This window comes from Oncorhynchus clarkii, chromosome 11, assembly GCF_045791955.1.
Source record: "Oncorhynchus clarkii lewisi isolate Uvic-CL-2024 chromosome 11, UVic_Ocla_1.0, whole genome shotgun sequence".
NCBI classification, from domain to species: domain Eukaryota; kingdom Metazoa; phylum Chordata; class Actinopteri; order Salmoniformes; family Salmonidae; genus Oncorhynchus; species Oncorhynchus clarkii.
The window spans coordinates 28841123-28863680 of NC_092157.1; the positions used below are offsets into that span (position 1 = coordinate 28841123).

A 22558-nucleotide genomic window follows, 5' to 3' on the forward strand; every position below is an offset into this window, starting at 1 on the left:
TCCTCAACTGCATCCGGGTGAAGACTGGGAAACTGGAGGTCAGATAGATGGATTTTCCAACAATTAATTCAATTGAAAATGAGGACAATGGCGCCATCGTGCGGAATTTGTATGAATTTCAGGCAGATCGCCATTAAATTCTGTTCTCTTTTAACAACTGGTGGAAGTGACTTATGGAAATTATTTTTAGCTTTCAGAGAGCAGTTTTTCTTGCGTTTTTCAATGAAACACACGATCTGTTATAGTCACAGCCGTGATTTAACCAGTTTTATAAACTTCAGAGTGTTTTCTATCCACACATACTAATCATATGCATATACTATATTCCTGGCATGAGTAGCAGGACGCTGAAAAGTTGCGCGATTTTTAACAGAATTTTCGAAAAAGGAGGGGGTAGAAGTAAGATTAAACCCCATCAAAGAAGAAGAATCCTGTATTTGTAAAGATATACCTTTTGGATGCATCTTTGCCCATCTCTGGCATTACTATAAAATCCACTCTAACTTGTCACCAGCTACCTGCAAGTTACTGTAAAATGCAGAGAAATTACATAGTACAATACTGTAAAATGACCTACAACTGTATACTGTGAGAAAGTAAATGCTACTGTTATCGTTAACTACCGTTTTGTTTTCAAATAGTTCATTTCTTTGTTACAGATATAAATAATTATAAAGGTTATATCTTACTGGGTTTCCCTTTACATTGACATTATGTTGCTTTCTCCTGGGTAGGTACATGATAATTACAAGTATATCCTATGTAACTTCATTGTTCTTACATTACACTTGATTAGGTATTGCCTTTGAGCCAGTCATAACATAGAAATAAACTAATTTAAAATGACAGGTAGTTAATGACAGGGTGTGCATTGTTACAATTGTTGTTACCAGGTCCTAGCCTATTTATCAACCCTGGTATTAGATGTGAATTTTATAGTAGTGGGCACCTTGTATTTACATGTAACAAGGTCAGATTATGATTAGAGTTATTGACATAGTAATTCACAGGTGATTTCAAATGTGAAATCACAAAACATTAGTTACATAGTGGAACATGAAAATGTGTATTAACATCCATAATTACACATATAGAATAACATGCATTACTTGTTCCAATTGTGTAAAAACTGCTAGCGCTACAATCCTATTACCATGTAAGTACATAGTAACACCTATGTATCTACTATGTAACTACTATGTTGCTACTACAGTTACTGTGTAGTTACATATTAATAGGGCCAACTTAATGTAAAGTGTCACCTAATTTGTTAGTCGGTACATAACAACAATAAATATGCAAACACTGATTGAATAGCTCATTTCCAGTTAATCCATGCGTAAATGTGCAATGTGTGATGAGCATTTTAGGAGTCTTACAACACAGACAGCACAATAGTTATTATCCATTTGGAATGAAGCAGCCAAGCAGATGCCACTCACACATTAACGTTTCCTAAATTAATTTAAGAGTAAACAATCTCTTGGTTCTCCGTTGACACCAGGTTAGATATAGGCCTAGAAACATGTGAATTTGCAGTCAGTAGGCTTCATTAGCATGCGATATACGTATCAGTAAGTCACTGAGGATAGTAGGAAATTCAACTTTAATGATATTTATACACAGCAGCCCACAATACCCATTATGTGCCCTTTATTTTATTTTATTCCATGGCAACAAGGCGTTTAAGAACCATAACACAGCGATGGATCCTAAGCCTCCACTATTCTATGTGGAGTTTCATTTCGTGAATTAACAAAACTGTGTGCTTAGTAATTAGGAGGCACTAGTGTGTTTGGCCCGAGGGCTGGAGTAAAGAAAGCATTCCCACTGGTGATGTGTTATGCATGGGATTCTCTTATGTACAGTGTAGGTTAGCATGGTGTGTGATGTTGGCTAGCCCCTCTAGAGATGAAAACAAATACTTTGCGTAACCCCCTAGACTCTTAACTACAGTATATAGACTTTGTTACATTTCTGAACAAAGCCGAAACATTTAACATAACATTTAACATATATATATATATATATATATATATATATATATATGCACTGCTCAAAAAAATAAAGGGAACACTAAAATAACACATCCTAGATCTGAATGAATTACATTTTCTTATTAAATATTTTTTTATTTACATAGTTGAATGTGCTGACAACAAAATCACACAAAAATGATCAATGGAAATCAAATTTATCAACCCATGGAGGTCTGGATTTGGAGTCACACTCAAAATTAAAGTGGAAAACCACACTACAGGCTGATCCAACTTTGATGTAATGTCCTTAAAACAAGTCAAAATGAGGCTCAGTAGTGTGTGTGGCCTCCACGTGCCTGTATGACCTCCCTACAACGCCTGGGCATGCTCCTGATGAGGTGACGGATGTTCTCCTGAGGGATCTCCTCCCAGACCTGGACTAAAGTATCCGCCAACTCCTGGACAGTCTGTGGTGCAACAGATACAGCAAACCTTCTTGCCACAGCGCGCATTGATGTTCCATCTTGGATGAGCTGCACTACCTGAGCCAGGAAGCATAGGGACTGAGAAGTGGTTTGCTGTGTCTGTCAGCGTAGTTTTCAGAGCATGGAGGCACTACAAGGAGACAGGCCACTACATCAGGAGACGTGGAGGAGGCCGTAGGAGGGCAACAAGCCAGCAGCAGAACCGTTACCTCCGCCTTTGTGCAAGGAGGAGCAGGAGGAGCACTGCCAGAGCCGTGGAGAACGTTCTGCTGCCTGCAACATCCTCCAGCATGACCGGTTTGGCGGTGGGTCAGTCATGGTGTGGGGTGGCATTTCTTTGGGGGGCCGCACAGCCCTCCATGTGCTCGCCTGACTGCCATTAGGTACCAAGATGAGATCCTCAGACCCCTTGTGAGACCATATGCTGGTGCGGTTGGCCCTGGGTTCCTCCTAATGCAAGACAATGCTAGACCTCATGTGGCTGGAGTGTGTCAGCAGTTCCTGCAAGAGGAAGGCATTGCTGCTATGGACTGGCCCGCCCGTTCCCCATACCTGAATCCAATTGAGCACATCTGGGACATCATGTCTCGCTCCATCCACCAATGCCACGTTGCACCACAGACTGTCCAGGAGTTGGCGGATGCTTTAGTCCAGGTCTGGGAGGAGATCCCTCAGGAGACCATCTGCCACCTCATCAGGAGCATGCCCAGGCGTTGTAGGGAGGTTATACAGGCACGTGGAGGCCACACACACTACTGAGCCTCATTTTGACTTGTTTTAAGGACATTATATCAAAGTTGGATCAGCCTGTTGTGTGGTTTTCCACTTTAATTTTGAGTGTGACTCCAAATCCAGACCTCCGTGGGTTGATAAATTTGATTTCCATTGATAATTTTTGTGTGATTTTGTTGTCAGCACATTCAACTATGTAAAGAAAAAAGTATTTAATAAGAATATTTCATTCATTCAGTTCTAGGATGTGTAATTTTAGTGTTCCCTTTATTTTTTTGAGCAGTGTATTATATAAACATTTATACAAAGGCAATGAATTAATCATTTTACAAATGTTATCAGTTTAGAGGCTATTCATTGAGATATACTGTACTTGCAGATGCAGACCAAGACACACACTAAACTGCTCTATGATTCTATGCGCCTGTTTTTGTCTTGGACAGCCAATTGTCAATCTGCAGTCCAAGACAAAAACAGGAGCATGGTATCCCCCCATAAAAATAGTTTCAAAGGAACAGAAAATTATCTTAGAACCATATTTCAACACAAATCTCTTTTCCACTTTTTGTAAATGTTGACAAACTCAGGTTGCACTTTTCACGACAACATGGCATACTGTCATGCATCAATAGCTTGTCTTTTTGTGTAAAAATAGCTGTGTTTAGCTTTTTAGGTACTGTGAACAAGCAGCTACTACGAGGAAACTGCCAGGCACATCCAATATTGTTGTTTATATTTCCTGGATGACACATAGAAAGAAATATAAAGAAACTTTTATCCAAATATCCTCTCATAAAAAAAACATACATGCACAGACACACCAACACAGCAATGGGAACTCCAATTCCTCACTTCCTTGTCTTATTAATTCTGTAGCTCTAACTGAAGACATTTCAAGTAAACAACTCTGGACAAACAAAATATGAGCTTTTTAAGCATCTAGAGGAAGTTAATTATGTTTTTTTCACAAGCAATTCATCTCAGCTGACGATGATGAGAGGATGCACCCTCCACCACCACCACCACCACCACCCATACTGTTGACAGGGAGAATAAACATTTTAAACAGTCCCCTAAACGGTTGCTATGCCCTGTTACTGTTTAAAGCATGACTAATTCTAAGTGGCAACAACAAGCAAGTCGATGCGGCTCCAAAATAAGTCATCAAGCTAAATGTCAAAGGGAGACGTAACCTTTTAAGAGGGCTAACCTTTAAGGCAAAGTGGAAAGATGGAGAGTAATTTAGTAGTGCAGGGGGCTAGAACTGGGTCCTAACAAGTGTTGGTATGTGTGATAACAATTAACTGTGGGTTAATGATTAGAGTATAATCAAGGAGCTCCCCATTATTACAGACATGCACCGCACACACACAAACAAAAGAGCGTGCATGCACACACATACACACACATACACATATAGTATGGGGTCAGACAAATGAACTCTGCCAACCGTCTGCCTTGGTTGATTAATTAAGTGGATTAAGTTGTTAGTGCATGACTGTTATCCATTGGGGAGACACTTGGGTGAACCCATACCACTCTAGATTCAGATCAGGTGCTGTAATTTGAATGTGTTTGAGATACATAAAATACAGTACTTTAAAGTGCCTAAGATTGGCTATTCAATTGAGATAATTTGGTCTGAGAAAGGATCATTGAACGATAGATACAGGAAATAGGATATATAATAAGAACGGAAAGCAAGTCTCGGTTTTATACAAAATACATTTCAATACCAAAGTGGACTCAGTGAAGTGTTTGTAAAGGAGTGTGGTGTCAGTAAAATAACCTCACACTGAACGTCAACAAAACAAAAGAGATGATTGTGGATTTCAGGAAACAGCAGAGGGAGCATACCCCTATCCACATCGATGGGACAGTAGTGGAGAGGGTAGTAAGTTTTAAGTTCCTCGGCGTACACATCATGGACAAACTGAATTGGTTCACCCACACAGACAGCGTCGTGAAGAAGGCGCAGCAGCGCCTCTTCAAACTCAGGAGGCTGAAGAAATTCGGCTTGTCACCAAAAAGCACTAACAAACTTCTATAGATGCACAATCGAGAGCATCCTGTCGGGCTGTATCACTGCCTGGTACGGCAACTGCTCCGCCCACAACTGTAAGGCTCTCCAGAGGGTAGTGAGGTCTGCACAACGCATCACCGGGGGCAAACTACCTGCCCTCCAGGACACCTACACCCCGATGTCACAGAAAAGCTATAAAGATCATCAAGAACAACAACCACCCGAGCCACTGCCTGTTCACCCCGCTATCATCCAGAAGGCGAGGTCAGTACAGGTGCATCAAAGCAGGGACCGAGAGACTGAAAAACAGCTTCTATCTCAAGGCCATCAGACTGTTAAACAGCCACCACTAACATTGAGTGGCTGCTGCCAACACACTGACTCAACTACAGCCACTTTAATAATGGGAATTGATGGAAATTGATGTAAAATATATCACTAGCCACTTTAAACAATGCTACTTAATATAATGTTTACATAACCTACATTACTCATCTCATATGTATATGTATATACTGTACTCTATATACTCTACTGCATCTTTATGTAATACATGTATCACTAGCCACTTTAAACTATGCCACTTTGTTTACATACCCTACATTACTCATCTCATATGTATATGTATATACTGTACTCGATACCATCTACTGCATCTTGCCTATGCCGTTCTGTACCATCACTCATTCATATATCTTTATGTATATATTGTTTATCCCTTTACACTTGTGTGTATAAGGTAGTAGTTTTGGAATTGTTAGGTTAGATTACTCGTTGGTTATTACTGCATTGTTGGAACTAGAAGCACAAGCATTTCGCTACACTCGCAGTAACATCTGCTAGCCATATGTATGTGACAAATACATTTGATTTGATTTGATTTTTGCAAACTCTCACTCTCACACACTCTTTCACTCACACACCTTGCAGACATTTTTATTTATGATATGAATTTAATTCTCTTCTAACCTTAAAATACCTTAAATATGGAATCGGCAGTAGGTGGAACAGCGCCACTGTCCATCCCACCGCCTTTGTTATTAGTTTTTGTTTTTTTACTAAGCGGAGTTGAGGAGCGTCGTGCAACTTGGTAAAAAAAATGCAGTACATACTGTATTCTGCTTTTCTATCACGCGTGTAATGATGTCCGAGTTAATTGTTTGCAGTAACTTCTTTGTTGTAATATCTCACACGGAACTGGAAGTGTCACCATTAAGGATTGCAGCCTTAAATAAAATGTGAATCCAGACCATTGTAAGGGCAGGTATACACTGAGTCTACAACACACCAGGAACCCCTTACAAATATTGAGTTGCACCCCCTTTTGCCATCAGAACAGACTCAATTTGTCAGGGCATGGACTAGAAGGTGTCGATAGAAATCCACAGGTATGCTGGCCCATGTTAACTCCAATATTTCCCACAGTTGTGTCAAGTTGGCTGGGTTCCCTTAAAGTGGTGGACCATTCTTGATACATGCGGGAAACTGTTGAGCGTGAAAAAGCAGCAGCATTGCAGTTCTTGACACAATCAAAATGGTGCGACTGGCACATACTACCATACCCCATTTAAAGGCACTTAAACCTTTTGTCTTGCCCATTCAGCCCCTGAATGGCACACATATACAATCCATGTCTCAATTGTCTCAAGGCTTAAAACAATATTTGTTTTACCTGTCTCCTCCTCTTCATCTACACTGATTGAAGTGGATTTAATAGGTGATATCAAAAAAGGAAAATACTGTACTTTCACCTGGGTTCACCTGGTCAGTCTGTGTCATGTAAAGAGCAGGTTTTCCTAATGTTTTGTACACTCAGTAATGCAGGCATGTTGTTCATTATGTTATACTGAACGCTACCATTTAACATTTGGCAAAAATATACTACTATGCATGTTGTGTATTAGCTAACTCGTGTATGGCTCTATTCAATCGGTAAAGCTAAAGCAATACATATTCCGCGATATACATTTTAAGGTATTTTCCAATTGTGTCGACAAATGCAATGTTTACCGTGAATGCAGTCTCCGCTAAAGCGGGAACATTATTTCAAATTTCAATCACCTTGTAAAACTGAACATCCGTGATAAGATTTGAATAGAGCCTTTAGTCTGAATTACTTAAAGTTTAACACTGTTCATGGACACAAAACATGCTCTCAAAATCAAAGCCATTTTGCTCATGTCTAGTTCTTTTCCATATGATTTCCAATGCAAAAGGTCAGATTTCATGGCTGTAAAAGCTTTATAGGTAATTTTTGGTTATTCCAGCACAGTCTTTGGCTGTGTCCCAAATTACACCCTAGTCCCCATATAGTGCACTACTTTGACAAGGGCCCATAAGGCTCTGGTCAAAATGAGTGCACTATAACCCTGATCAAACTGTGTGCACAATAAAGGGTGCCATTTGGGAGATAGCAATGTCTTTAAGGGCTGCTGTCTGCAGCATTGGGGGCATGATGAAGCATCTTGCCCCGGGTTTAAGTGATAAAAGTGGAAGTGCTGGGCCATAAAACCACTTTTTCTGAGTAGGTAATCATAACCATTAATCATACAGGCACACTTCTCTTTCCCATTGGCCACAAATAATAGGTCATGGCTAAAGACAGTACCTCAGACATCGGCCATGACTACTGGTCCCTCCCTCCACTCAAGGCTGCTTTAGATTTTTATTCATAGTAAAGATTCTGTGAAATTACTGCCTGAGAAGCTGTGCAGCTTGCTGAAAATAAAATGGCTAGTAATGATAAATCACCACATTTCAAAATGGATGAAAGCAATAGGGCCAATTAGATGCTGTCTTGTTGAACTACAACAGACAACCCAGACAATCCTATAAAAAATATTATATTACCATTAATAAGACAATCCTGACCTCCCAACTCAGACATGCAAAGCCAAAAATGTTTGATATGTATTATGCCAATTCAGGCTCTTTAAAGTTATCTTCATTCCTTTGGTTGCCCTCTCAATTTTGGTGTTCACACAAATGTATCTAATCCCTGGCCAGCTTTTTGGGACTGACTCAACGCAGAACTGAATATGACAAAATGAGGTCACACAGATAGCTGCTGCCACTGCTGCTACTGCTGCTGCTTATGCTCAGGGACAGACTGGAACCAGAAATCGTCCTGGGTACTTCTAACACAAAGGCTTTTTTTTTCGATGTGCAAAACCCACAATTTAAACAAACCCACTGGGGTGAAGATGGATAAGCCCATCTGGCATTTGCCTGAACTGCCCTATTGCCAGTCCATTTCTGCTTCTTTTACTGCTTGGTAAACTGCACTGTGCTCGTTGTGGGTATCATAATGTTGTTGGCAACTGGCTGCTGCCCTGCATCTGATTGTTATCAGGGTGATAGATAGCTGACAAAAGATAATGTAAAACTACCACCCGACCTTTGATTGAATGGCTGGATGCTACCAGGGGCTTATGGGGTGGTGTTCCCTGGCACTTGTCTCATGATGTTTGTTTTGTTACAATGCATCTGACAGTAATATACTATAGAAATATTCTGTTTCATAGATGAAATGTAATGTATCTATATCTGACGTGTGAAAAGTGTTACCAAGGCCTCTTGCTGTGATCAAGACCTAGTGTAATTAGCATAGATTGAAAATATCGCAGGTCTTCATGATAAAACTAAAACTGCCATATAAAATTGAAATCTTTGAATTAATCTTTCATGATGTCAGGAGAAGAAAAGCTTAAAAAGTGATGACATGCCATGCTAGTGATGATACATTTGTCTGTTGGCATCATCCCCACACCCCCAGTGGTGCACTGGAACCAAAAATCTGCCCTGGCATTTCTAACACACCAACCGTTTTTTCCTTTGAGGCCCCGACAACGGACCATTTTTTTTGCTTGAGGCCACCATTATTACACATGCTAAAAATTGACCAGCGCATCTGACATTTTCCTGAAATGCCAGATGGCCAGTCTACGCCTGCTTACCACCCACCCAACTTCCTCCTTTCATAATTGAGGTAATTGAGGTAGCCTGTGTCATAGAAACAAAATCGTTACATTCAAAGTTTTGGGTTCACTTAGAAATGTCATTGTTTTCCATGAATGTCACGTTCTGACCATCGTTCGTGTGTGTTTTCCTTGTTTTAGTGTTGGTCAGGATGTGAGCTGGGTGGGCATTCTATGTTGGATGTCTTGTTTGTCTATTTCTATGTCTGGCCTGATATGGTTCTCAATCAGAGGAAGGTGTTAGTCATTGTCTCTGATTGGGAACCATATTTAGGTAGCCTGGGTTTCACTGTTTGTGGGTGATTGTTCCTATCTCTGTGTTTGTTTGTGCACCAGATAGGCTGTTTAGGTTTTCTCACGTTTGTTGTTTTGTTGTTTATTCATGTATAGTGTTCTTCATTAAAAAAACATGAATAAACACCACGCTGCGTTTTGGTCCGCCTCTCCTTCACCTAAAGAAAACCGTTACAGAATCACCCACCACAACAGGACCAAGCGGTGTGGTAACGGGCAACAGCAGCGAAAGGAGGAATGGACATGGGAGGACGTTATGGACAGCAAGAGTATGGACTATACTACTTGGGAGGAGATAGACAGGTGGGCGGTCGACCCAGGGAGAGTGCCGGAGCCCGCCTGGGATTCGATGGAGCAGTGCGCGGAAGGTTATCGGAGAATGGAGTTGGCGAAGCAAGCACGGCGGCGCGGACGGAAGCCCGAGAGTCAGCCCCAAACAATTCTTGGGGGTGGCACACAGGGAGTATGGCTACGCCAGGTAGGAGACCTGGGCAAACTCCGTGTTATGCTGTGGTGCGCACGGTGTCTCCAGTGCGGGTGCATAGCCCGGTGCGGTATATTCCAGCTCCACGTATCGGCCGGGCTAGAGTGAGCATCGAGCCAAGTGCCATGAAGCCGGCTCTACGCATCTGGTCTCCAGTGCGTCTCCTTGGGCCGGCTTACATGGCACCAGCCTTGCGCTCGGTGTCTCCGGTTCGTCTGCATAGCCCAGTGCGGGCTATTCCACCTCACCGCACTGGCAGGGCGACCGGGAGCATTCAACCAGGTAAGGTTGGGCAGGCTCGGTGCTCAAGAGCTCCAGTGCGTCTGCACGGTCCGGTCTATCCAGTACCACCTCCACGCATCAGCCCTCCGGTGGCAGCTCCCCGCACCAGGCTTCCTGTGCGTGTTCTCGGCCCAGTACCACCTGTGCCAGCACCACGCATCAGGCCTACAGTGCGCCTCGCCTGTCCAGCGCTGCCAGAGCCTTCCTCCTCTCCAGTGCTGCCGGAGTCTCTCGCCTGTTCAGAACTGACAGTCTGCATAGAACTGCCAGTCTGCAAGGAGCTGCCAGTCTGCAAGGAGCTGCCAGTCTGCAAGGAGCTGCCGTTCTGCAAGGAGCTGCCGTTCTGCAAGGAGCTGCCGTTCTGCAAGGAGCTGCCGTTCTGCAAGGAGCTGCCAGTCTGCAAGGAGCCGCCAGAGCCGCCAGTCTGCAGGATGCCGCCAGAGCCGCCAGTCTGCAGGATGCCGCCAGAGCCGCCAGTCTGCAGGATGCCGCCAGAGCCGCCAGTCTGCAGGATGCCGCCAGAGCCGCCAGTCTGCAGGGAGCCGCCAGAGTCGCCAGTCTGCAGGGAGCCGCCAGAGTCGCCAGTCTGCAGGGAGCCGCCAGAGTCGCCAGTCTGCATGGAGCAGCCAGAGTCGCCAGTCTGCATGGAGCAGCCAGAGTCGCCAGTCTGCATGGAGCAGCCAGAGTCGCCAGTCTGCATGGAGCAGCCAGAGTCGCCAGTCTGCATGGAGCAGCCAGAGTCGCCAGTCTGCATGGAGCAGCCAGAGTCGCCAGTCTGCATGGAGCAGCCAGAGTCGCCAGTCTGCATGGAGCAGCCAGAGTCGCCAGTCTGCATGGAGCAGCCAGAGTCGCCAGTCTGCATGGAGCAGCCAGAGTCGCCAGTCTGCATGGAGCAGCCAGAGTCGCCAGTCTGCATGGAGCAGCCAGAGTCGCCAGTCTGCATGGAGCAGCCAGAGTCGCCAGTCTGCATGGAGCAGCCAGAGTCGCCAGTCTGCATGGAGCAGCCAGAGTCGCCAGTCTGCATGGAGCAGCCAGAGTCGCCAGTCTGCATGGAGCAGCCAGAGTCGCCAGTCTGCATGGAGCAGCCAGAGTCGCCAGTCTGCATGGAGCAGCCAGAGTCGCCAGTCTGCATGGAGCAGCCAGAGTCGCCAGTCTGCATGGAGCAGCCAGAGTCGCCAGTCTGCATGGAGCAGCCAGAGTCGCCAGTCTGCATGGAGCAGCCAGAGTCGCCAGTCTGCATGGAGCAGCCAGAGTCGCCAGTCTGCATGGAGCAGCCAGAGTCGCCAGTCTGCATGGAGCAGCCAGAGTCGCCAGTCTGCATGGAGCAGCCAGAGTCGCCAGTCTGCATGGAGCAGCCAGAGTCGCCAGTCTGCATGGAGCAGCCAGAGTCGCCAGTCTGCATGGAGCAGCCAGAGTCGCCAGTCTGCATGGAGCAGCCAGAGTCGCCAGTCAGCATGGAGCAGCCAGAATCCGCCATTCAGCCAGAATCCGCCATTCAGCCAGAATCCGCCATTCAGCCAGAATCCGCCATTCAGCCAGGATCTGCCTGAGCCTACTACCTGCCTGAGCTTCCTCTCAGTGCTGAGCTTCCTCTCAGTGCTGAGCTTCCTCTCAGTGCTGAGCTACCCCTCAGTCCCGAGCTACCCCTCAGTCCCGAGCTACCCCTCAGTCCTGAGCTACCTCAGTCCCGAGCTGCCCCTCAGTGAGGACTACTAGGCCAAGGTCGGCGGCGAGGGTCGCCTATCTAGGGACGCTAAGGAGGTGGACTAAGACAATTATGGAGTGGGGTCCACGTCCAGCGCCAGAGCCGCCACCGCGGACAGATGCCCACCCACACCCTCCCCTATAGGTTTAGGTTGTGCGTTCGGAGTCAGCACCTTGGAGGGGGTTACTGTCAAGTTCTGACCATCGTTCGTGTGTGTTTTCCTTGTTTTAGTGTTGGTCAGGACGTGAGCTGGGTGGGCATTCTATGTTGGATGTCTTTGTCTATTTCTATGTCTGGCCTGATATGGTTCTCAATCAGAGGCAGGTGTTAGTCATTGTCTCTGATTGGGAACCATATTTAGGTAGTCTGGGTTTCACTGTGTGTTTGTGAGTGAGTGTTCCTGTCTCTGTGTTTGTTTGTGCACCAGATAGGCTGTTTAGGCTTTCTCACTTTTGCTGTTTTGTAGTATATTCATGTATAGTGTTCTTCATTAAAAATACATGAATAACCACCACGCTGCGTTTTGGTCCGCCTCTCCTTCATCTAAAGAAAACCGTTACAATGAAAACATACATGAAATGAGTTGCAAAATGAATAGGAAATATAGCGAAGAAGACAAGGAAGTTGACAAGGTTATAAATAAAAAAATAATAATTGTTTTCTTTAAACTTTGCTTTGTTCAAAAAGAATCCTCCATTTGCATCAATTACAGCCTTGCAGACCTTTGGCATTATAGTTGTTAATTTGTTGAGGTAATCTGAAGAGATTTCACCCCATGCTTCCTGAAGCACCTCCCATAAATTGGATTGGCTTGATGGGCACTTCTTACATACCATACGGTCAAGCAGTTCCCACAACAGCTCAATAGGGTTGAGATCCGGTGACTGTGCTGGCCACTCTATTATAGACAGAATACCAGCTGACTGCTTCTTCCCTAAATAGTTCTAGCATAGTTTGGAACTGTGGTTTGGTTCGTTGTCCTTTTGTAGGAGGAAATTGGCTCCAAATAAGTGCCGTCCACAGGGTATGGCATGGAGTTGCAAAATGGAATGATAGCCTTCCTTCTTCAAGATCCCTTTTACCCTCTACAAATGTCCCACTTTACCACCACCAAAGCACCCCCAGACCGTCACATTGCCTCCCCCATGCTTGACAGATGGCATCAATCTCTCCTCCAGCATCTTTTCATTTTTTCTGCGTATCATGAATATTCTTCTTTGTGATCCGAACACCTCACACTTAGATTTGTCTGTCCATAACACTTTTTCCAATCTTCCTCTGTCTGTGTTCTTTTGCCCATTTTTTATTTTTATTGGCCAGTCTGAGATATGTATTTTTCTTTGCAACTCTGCCTAGAAGGCCAGCATCCCGGAGTCGCCTCTTCACTGTTGACGTCGAGACTGTTTTTTTGCGGGTGCTATTTAATGAAGCTGCCAGTTGAGAACTTGTGAGGTGTCTGTTTCTCAAACTAGACACTCTAATGTATTTGTCCTCTTGCTCAGTTGTGCACCGGGGCCTCCCACTCCTCTTTCTATTCTGGTTAGAGACAGTTTGCGCTGTTCTCTGAAGGGAATAGTATACAGCGTTGGACAAGATCTTCAGTTTCTTGGCAATTTCTCGCATGGAATAGCCTTTATTTCTCAGAACAAGAACAGACATGAGTTTTAGAAGAAAGTGATTTGTTTCTGTCCATTTTGAGCCTGTAATCGAACCCACAAATGCTGATGCCCCAGATACTCCACTAGTCTGAAGAAGGCCAGTTTTATTGCTTATTTAATCAGTACAACAGTTATCAGTTGTGCTAACATAATTGCAAAAGGGATTTCTAATGATCAATTAGCATTTAAAAATTATAAACATGGATTAGCTAACACAACGTGCCATTGGAACACAGGAGTCATGGTTGCTGATATTTGGCCTCTGTACGCCTATGTAGATATTCCATTTTAAAAATCTGCCATTTCCAACTACAATAGTCATTTACAACATTAACAATGCTGACACTTTCTGATCAATTTGATGTTATTTTAAATAGTCAAAAAAATATATTTTCTTTAAAAAACAAAACATTTCTAAGTGACTCCAAACTTTTGAACTGTAGTTTATATGAAGTGTAATTCAGCCTTGCAACTTCTTTACAGAAATTGTGTGATATCCAAATGGCAAGAGCTGAAAACCGTTTATGTTACGCTGGACATAAATATCAATGCAACATTCAAAAATGACAATGATTTTACTGAGTTACAGTTCACATGATGAAATCAATGAATTGAAATTAATTAATCTGTTGGTCACAGAAATAAAGAAAGTAGGGCCGTGGATCAGAAAATCTGTCAGTATCTAGTCTGACCAGTGCAATACATCTCCTCGGATAGATTTGATCAGGCTGTTGATTGTGGCCTCTGGAATGTTGTCCCACACGCTGTCGTACACATCAATCCAGACCATCCCAAAAATGCTCAATAGGTGACATGTCTGCTGAGTATGCAGGCCACGGTAGAACTTGGACATTTTCAGCTTCCAAGAATTGTCTAGGCAGCGCATTCAGAAAGTATTCAGACCCCTTCACCTTTTCCACATTTTGTTACGTTACAGTCTTATTCTAAAATGGATTCATAAACACATTTTTTTCTTCATAAGTCAACACACAATACCCCATAATGACGAAGTGAAAGTAGGTTTTTCGAAATAAGTATGCAAATAAGTATTCAGACCCTTTGCTATGAGACTCAAAATTGAGCTCAGGTGCATCATGTTGCCATTGATCACCCTTGAGATGTTTCTACAACTTGGAGTCCACCTGTGGTAAATTCAATTGATTGGACTTGATTTGGAAAGGCACACACCTGTCTATATAAGGAACCACAGATGACACTGCATGTCAGAGCAAAAACCAAGCCATGAGGTCGAACAATTGTCCATAGAGCTCCGAGTCAGGATTGTGTTGAGGCACAGATCTGGGGAAGGGTACCAAACGATTTCTGCAGCATTGAAGTGTCATGCCCTGACCTGAGAGATCCTGTTTTCTTTATATTTTGGTTAGATCAGGGTGTGACTAGGGTGGGTACGCTAGTTTTGTTTTGTCTAGGGTTTTTGTATGTCTAGGGTTTTTTTAGGTCTAGGGTTTTTTTAGGTCTAGGGTTTTTTTTTAGGTCTAGGAGTTTATGTAATTCTGTTGGCCTGATATGGTTCCCAATCAGAGACAGCTGTGTATCATTGTCTCTGATTGGGGATCATATTTAGGTAGCCATTACCCTTTGGTGTTTGTGGGATCTTGTTCTATGTTTAGTTGCCTGTCTGCACTATTCGTGTAGCTTTACGTTTTGTTTGTGCTTGTTAGTTTTGCTGAGTTTTATTAAAAACATGTGTAACTCTACCCACGCTGTGCCTTGGTCTCATCTTTATAACGAACGTAACAGAAGATCCCACCACAAACGGACCAAGCAGCGTGTCCAGGAGGAGCAGACATCATGGACATGGGACAAGATTTTGGCTGGTAAAGGATACTGGACATGGGAAGAAATCATGGCTGGAAAGGATTGCATACTGTTAAGGTTTTCTTCCGGTGAATGAGAGGCGGACCAAAATGCAGCGTGGTTATTTTCGATACATGTTTAATAAAAGATAAACACAAACAATACAAAACAAGAATCTTACCGTGAAAACCTAAACAGCCTTATCTGGTGCAAACAAACACTGAGACAGGAACAATCACCCACGAAACACTCAAAGAATATGGCTGCCTAAATATGGTTCCCAATCAGAGACAACGATAAACACCTGCCTCTGATTGAGAACCACTTCAGGCAACCATAGACTTTTACAGATAACCCCACTATACCACAATCCCAATACCTACAAAACAAGACAACACACACCACATAATTAACCCATGTCACACCCTGGCCTGACCAAATTAATAAAGAAAACACAAAAAACGCATTTGCCGGGTGAAAATAAACATCTAGCCAGGACGGGTTATGCCAGCTCTATGCTCCAGACCTCCAGTGCGCCTCCACAGTCCAGTACGTCCTGTGCCTCCTCTCCGCACACACCCTGAGGTGTGTGTCATCAGCCCGGTGCCACCTATATCGGTCCCACGCATCAGGTCTCCAGTGCGCCTACACAGTCCCAGTACGTCCTGTGCCTCCTCTCCGCACTCGCTCTGAGGTGTGTGTCATCAGCCCGGTACCACCAGTACCGGTCCCACGCACCAGGCCTCCAGTGCAACTCCACAGTCCAGAGTTTCCGGCGACAGTTCCCAGTCCAGAGCTTCCGGCGACAGTTCCCAGTCCAGAGCTTCCGGCGACAGTTCCCAGTCCAGAGCTTCCGGCAACATTTCACAGTCCAGAACCTCCAACGACGGGCCACAGTCCGGAACCTCCGCCAATGGTCCACAGTCCGGAACCTCCGCCGATGGTCCCCAGTCCGGGGTCTCCAGCGACGGTCCCCAGTCCGGGGTCTCCAGCGACGGTCCCCAGTCCGGAACCTCCGGCGATGATCCGCGGCCCGGTTCTACAAGGCGGAAGGATCAGTATAAAGAGGGGGGGCTGCATCCAGAACCGGAGCCACCACCGAGGGTAGATGCCCACCCGCACCCTCCCCTACAGGTTCAGGTTTGCGGCCGGAAGTCTGCACCTTTGTGGGGGGGTGGTACTGTCACGCCCTGACCTGAGATATCTCTGTTTTCTTTATATTTTGGTTAGGTCAGGGTGTGACTAGGGTGGGTAGGCTAGTTTTGTTTAGTCTAGGGTTTTTGTATTGTCAAGGGTTTTGTAGGTCTAGGGGTTTTTGTAATTCTATGTTGGCCTTATATGGTTCCCAATCAGAGACAGCTGTTTATCGTTGTCTCTGATTGGGGATCATATATAGGTAGCCATTTCCCTTTGGTGTTTGTGGGATCTTGTTTTATGTTTTGCTGCGTGTCTGCAATATTCGTATATCTTCACGTTTCGTTTGTGCTTGTTTGTTTTGCTGAGTTTCGGTTTTATTAAGAACATGTGTAACTCTACTCACGCTGCGCCTTGGTCTCATCTTCATAATGAACGTGACATGAAGGTCCCCAAGAACACAATGGCCTCCATCATTCTTAAATGGAAGACGTTAGGAACCACCAGACTCTTCCTAGAGTTGGCCACACGGCTAAACTGAGCAATCGGGGGAAAAGGGCCTTGGTCAGAGAGGTGACCAAGAACCCGATGGTCACTCTGACAAAGCTCCAGAGTTCCTCTGTGGAGATAGGAGAATGACAACCATCTCTGCAGCACTCCACCAATCAGGCCTTTATGGTAGAGTGGCCAGACGGAAGCCACTCCTCAGTAAAAGGCGCATGACAGCCCCTTTGGAGTTTGCCAAAAGGCACTTAAAGACTCTCAGAACATGTGAAACAAGATTATCTGGTCTGATGAAACCAAGATTGAACTCCTTGGACTGAATTCCTGAATTCCAAGCGTCGCTTCTGGAGGAATCCTAGCATAGTCCCTACAGTGAAGCATGGTGGTGGCAGCATCATGCTGTGGGATGTTTTTTAGCGGTAGGGAGACTAGTCAAGTTTGAGGGAAAGATGACCAGAGAAAAGTACAGAGAGAGACTTAATGAAAACCTGCTCCAGAGTGCTCAGGACCTCAGACTGGGGTGAAGGTTTACCTTCCAACAGGACAACAACCCTAAGCACACAGTCAAGACAAGGCAAGAGTGGCTTCGGGATAAGTTTCTGAATGTCCTTGAAGAGCCCCACCTAGAGCCCGGACTTGAAACTAATCGAAGATTTCTGCAGAGACCTGAAAATAGCTGGGCAGCGATGCTCCCAATCCAACCTGACAGAGCTTGAGAGGATCTGCAGAAAATAATGAGAGAAACTCCCCAAATATAGGCGTGCCAAGAAGACTCAAGGATGTAATCGCTGTCAAAGGTGCTTCAACAAAGTACTGAGTAAAGTGTCTGAATGCTTATGTAAATGTTATGTTTTATACATTTGCAAAAAATTCTAAAAACCTGTTTTTGCTTTGTCATTGTGGGGTACTGTGTGTAGACTGATGAGGGGGAAAAACTATTTAATACATTTTAGAATAAGCCTGTAACCTAACAAAATGTTGAAAAATTCAAGGGGTCTGAATACTTCCCGAATCCACTGTAGATCTTTGTGACATGGGGCCTAGCAAACTATCATGCTGAAACATGAGATTATGGTGGTGGATGAATGGCACGACAATGGGTCTCAGGATCTCGTCACGGTATCTCTGTGCATTCAAATTGTCATCAATAAAATGCAATTGTCTTCATTTTTCTGTAGCTTATGCCTGCCTACACCATAAACCAACAGACACCATGGGGCTCTCTGATCACAACGTTGACATCGGCAAACCGTTCTGCCCGGTACAGTTGAAACCGAGATTCACCCGTGAAGAGCACACTTCTCCAGTGTTAAGGATGATGAGCACACAGATGAGCTTCCCTGAGACGGTTTCGGAAAGTTTGAGCAGAAATTCTTTGGTTGTGTAAACCCAGAGATCATCAGCTGTCTTGTGTGGGAAAACTGCAAATTTTAGAGTGTCCTTTTATTGTCCCCAGCACAATTTGCACCTGTGTAATGATCATGCTGTTTATTCAGCTTATTGATATGGCACACCTGTCAGGTGACTGGATTATCTTGGCAAACAATAAATACTCACCAACAAGGTGGTAAACAAATTTGTGAACAACATTTTAGAGAAATTAGCTTTTTGAGTATATGGAACATTTCTGGGATATTTTATTTAAACTCAAAAAACATGGGACCAACAATTTACATGTTGTGTTTATATTTATGTTCAGTGTACATGTGACTTATGAGTGTTAGAAGCTTTTTGAATTTTACCATCACCTCAAAAGATCGATGGAAGTCTGGGAATACTGCTTTTAGTCAGTCAGAAATCCATCCACTGGAAGAAATACAGTGCCACCATAGGATGATTTTTAAATTACACCCTAAAATTCATTTAAAAACCTTCATAACAGCTCTGCAGCCAGCTGGTGCCAAAATCCCCCACCCCCCTAAAGGGATCGTTCATGCAGAACATCCTTGAGCTAGAACCTCGCTGACTCCATGGCGTATCTTTCTGTAAAATCTGTATGAGAATCATCGTACTAATGGTTTACAGTGACAATAAAAAGTATTAACTGTGAAGAAGAGAGAGAGAGAGAGAGAGAAAGAGAGAGAAAGAGAGAGAAAGAGAGAGAGAGAGAGATACTCCTTAATATCACACAGAGGGTAAATTCCTTTCTAAATAAGTTATTTTGCTATTAGTGATTGGTAATATCGTGATACCATTAGGTCCTATTTATAGATTAGTATGGACTGATTGAAAGGAAAGAAGGTATGGTGGTAGGCAGGGGTCACTGCTTTTGGATTTGTCCCCTGGGCCTAGTGATCAAGGTTAACACACCCCAAGCATTGAATCTGTGAAGATCAATGAAGGCCAAAGCTAGCCAATATACCAGCATTGTCATTCACACACATATTGAAAATAAATATTTGAACAATAAGCTGGTGAAGACCACAGAAAAAGGACACATTGATACCTCACATATAAAAATGGACAGCTTAGAATATAATTTTTAACATGTACTCTGACATTTACAAACATCCAAGTAAAACATCCCACTGTAATTGGAATGTAGAGCATTCACACAATGTCTCCTTATTGCCTTCCAATAGCAAGTAGCAGCTGTGTAATCTAACACACCTGCTGGAGGCATTTTTAATCAACAGTTGTGATTCATAATGCTGCTTGTACCATACTGGTAAAAACCCTGTATCAGTGAATTATACAGATGCAAAGCCCCTTCTTTCCATAGCACCATCATCAGTGCAATACAAATGATAATGGTCAATATGACGGCAATGTTACTTATGACATTCCAAATACTTTCACTCAATTATTCAAATATGCCAAGTATTTCCATTAGACATATATTTGGATATGACTGTGGATAGTAATTTTATTTAGACATCCATGTATCTTTTACCTATAAAATAAATAATTATACCATTATTTTTAAAGAATTGTAAAATCTAGACAGTATCACAGTGAGAACCTAGTCTTTGAAATCCAGCTGTGTTGACAATGCTGTCTCAGACTTTGGCTTCAATGCACCTAGCACTTCATTGGGTAACACATCAGGGGACTGTCTAGCTGACATATTACGGCTCTGTTTCTAGAAAAAAAGTATACAGTATACAGGCACACACACAAATACACACTCGAGAACACACCGTTTCTAGAAAAAAAGTATCCCTCTCTCTTCCGCATATTAAGTCTAATACCATCCGAAACAGAGCATTTCCAGGGTCACTGACACTCTTAACAGTGAGTGAAAAACAAAATAGCAGAACACATTTACTCAATTAGCCTCCACATAATCAGTCAGGAATGAGTGTGTACCCAGTGTTGAGAGTGTAGCCTATAATAAAATAATATCTGGTAATTTGCCAATTAAATCTCCAACATACAGTATACAGGGACACACATACAGCAAAAATACACACTCAAGAACATACAGTATAAATGTTTACAGTATGTGGTCTCAGTTCTGCCTATTCACAGAGCTATGATATAGGGGTTATTCGCAGAGGAGGTAAAGGCTATATCTCTAACTAGCAGAAGTGGCACTGTCCTGTGTCCTTTGAGCACCACCAAGAAACAAGAGAGGGAATACACGTTATGTTAGGTTTGCCTTCTCCCTCTGCGAGTAGATGAAGCAAGAGTCAGGGGGGGGAAAGGGGGGTGGGGAGTACGTGTGTGTGTGTGTGTGTGTGTGTGTGGGGGGGGTTATGACTTTAAAGCAGACCAGGCATAGCAGCACAGTATCTAATCTTACACAATGCTTCAGGGTGGAGACCAAGCCCATACAACAAAAGTCATTTTTTTTCCACCAAAAGAAACTTCCATTACGACTTGCAAATTGCAATCACCTTTTTTCTTTCCCTTTCTTTTCCAGCACACATTCTCTCATTTCTGAACTGGCTCAAAAATACACATACTGTACATACAAGATCAAACCAGCCAGACTTTTACATGATTCAAACAGTAAAATAATCATTACATTTCCAACACAATCCAAAGCTCAACAAGCACATTTACTCTTACCTTTGTACTTTAAGTTGAGACTCCGGAGCTCTGGCTTGATGAATTATTACCACAGGAAGGCTGTGCTGCAACAGGAGTGTAACCTACAACAGCATCAGTAGCTGCAGCGTACGGCATTAGCAGCAGCAGTAGGAATAAGAAGAAGGCAAAGAGGATAACAGGAGTAGGAGGAAGGCGTGAACGCTGAATTATGGATGTAGAGAGAGGGAATCCTGTCCTGTCCACTCTCACTCCCCAGATCGCATGGCGTGAATCAGCTCTTGCATGAATCAAACGGCTCAGTCAACTCAGGTCCTTGCACTGAGAGATGAGAGGAACAGAGGGAGCTCAGCCAGCAGCTGGATGGGGAAGGAGGAGGGAGGGAGGTTAAGGAAGAACAGATCAGTAGAAAAGAAGAGAGGAGCAGTGGAGAGTACGTGGACAAATTCCTCCTCAGCCAAACACTCATCTCCTTGCATCACACTCCTCCTCTGCTTGCTGCCTTTCTCTATCACTTGCTCTCTCTTTCTCTCTCTCTCTCTTTGTCAATCTGTGTTTTTTCTCCTGGTGCCTTGTTTACTCACTTCCCGTTCAGAGTACACATACTCATTCCTTGTCTGTATAATCAATCTAGACTGACGGGAGATAATAATCCTCTTTTTTTTTTAACCAGACAACCATTAGCAAGAATGCGGTACTGTAGCCTGTATCCCGGGCAACGCTTCACTAGTAATGCAAACAATAGTGGTTTTTACCTGCTGTATGATTTAGAATTTAGGCAAATGAAGAAGAAAAAATTGCAGAAGAATGATTACTCACTTGCATATTCATTCTGGAGGAGAAAGTGGCAAAATCTAAATTAGAGGAAATGTATGGACTCAGCAAGTATTACACAGATCGACAGATGATAAAATGTATGTTAACAGTTTGTCACAAAAGATTACCCTCAGTGCGACAAATTAAATTGTCTCTAAATTGCAGTATTATTAAAGTAGCTATTTTGTCATGATTAAATAAAATTCCCTCACAGCAAAATAGTTCCAGTTTTCAGAATACATTTTGTGTATGTCTGAACAGACATGAATAAAATCATTCAACATACTACTCTAGAGAGCATCATTTAGCCACAGAGGATCAATAACTTCTAAAATAGCTTTGGATTAAGTTTTATCACAAGCACTTAGAGTCAGGAAGGCCACAATTCGGGCAGCATGTACACCACATATAAAACAGCATGTTGCATTGTGGCCATAGACATACACTGAGTGTAAGAAATATTAGGAACACCTTCCTAATATTGAGCTGCACCGCCTTTTGCCCTCAGAACAGTCTAAATGTGTCAGATCATGGACTCAAGGTGTCAAGGTGAGTCAAGGTGTCCACACAGGGATGCTGTGCCAGGTTGACTCCAATGTTTCCCACAGTTGTGTCAAGTTGGCTAGATGTCCTTTGGGTGGTGGACTATTCTTGATACACACATGAAAATGTTG

General features: G+C 43.6%; 1 protein-coding gene across 1 annotated transcript in view; it reads right to left on the reverse strand.

The window, feature by feature from the left end:
* The window catches only part of LOC139420429 (cadherin-18-like), a 409544-nt gene extending 388352 nt beyond the window's left edge, over window positions 1-21192 (reverse strand). The window contains exon 1 of the mRNA XM_071170553.1: window positions 21090-21192. The gene's annotated coding sequence lies outside the window, so the exon portion shown is untranslated. The remainder of the gene's footprint in view (window positions 1-21089) is intronic.
* Window positions 21193-22558: the final 1366 nt, after the last annotated feature.